The sequence below is a fragment of the Penaeus monodon genome, chromosome 15 (genome assembly GCF_015228065.2).
Source record: "Penaeus monodon isolate SGIC_2016 chromosome 15, NSTDA_Pmon_1, whole genome shotgun sequence".
In the NCBI taxonomy this organism is placed as follows: domain Eukaryota; kingdom Metazoa; phylum Arthropoda; class Malacostraca; order Decapoda; family Penaeidae; genus Penaeus; species Penaeus monodon.
The window spans coordinates 6,378,110-6,378,432 of record NC_051400.1 but is presented as its reverse complement, the minus strand read 5'-3'; positions in this window follow the sequence as shown (position 1 = coordinate 6,378,432).

Genomic DNA, 323 nt, shown 5'->3' with positions numbered 1-323 from the left:
GGGACTGGTTGACAGACACTGACTGTGATCAAATGCCCAGGCAACTCAGCTGATTTCAAGCCGATTGACAATGCCTGGACTTGTATAAAGAGTGAACTACGGACCAAGAACACAAGGACAGTGGCGTGGCTGACGGACACCAACCTGGAGCTGTGGCGAGAGATCAGTCGCTCCTACTACAGTAACCTGCCCCGACGTATCTAAGCCGTCTCACGTGCCAATGGAGAACCTGGCAAATACCAAAAGATAACAAAAGCAAAGGAATGATACAATTCTTTTATTATCCATTATTGCTGATTTTGTAATTTTTCAGGGCTTTTTTC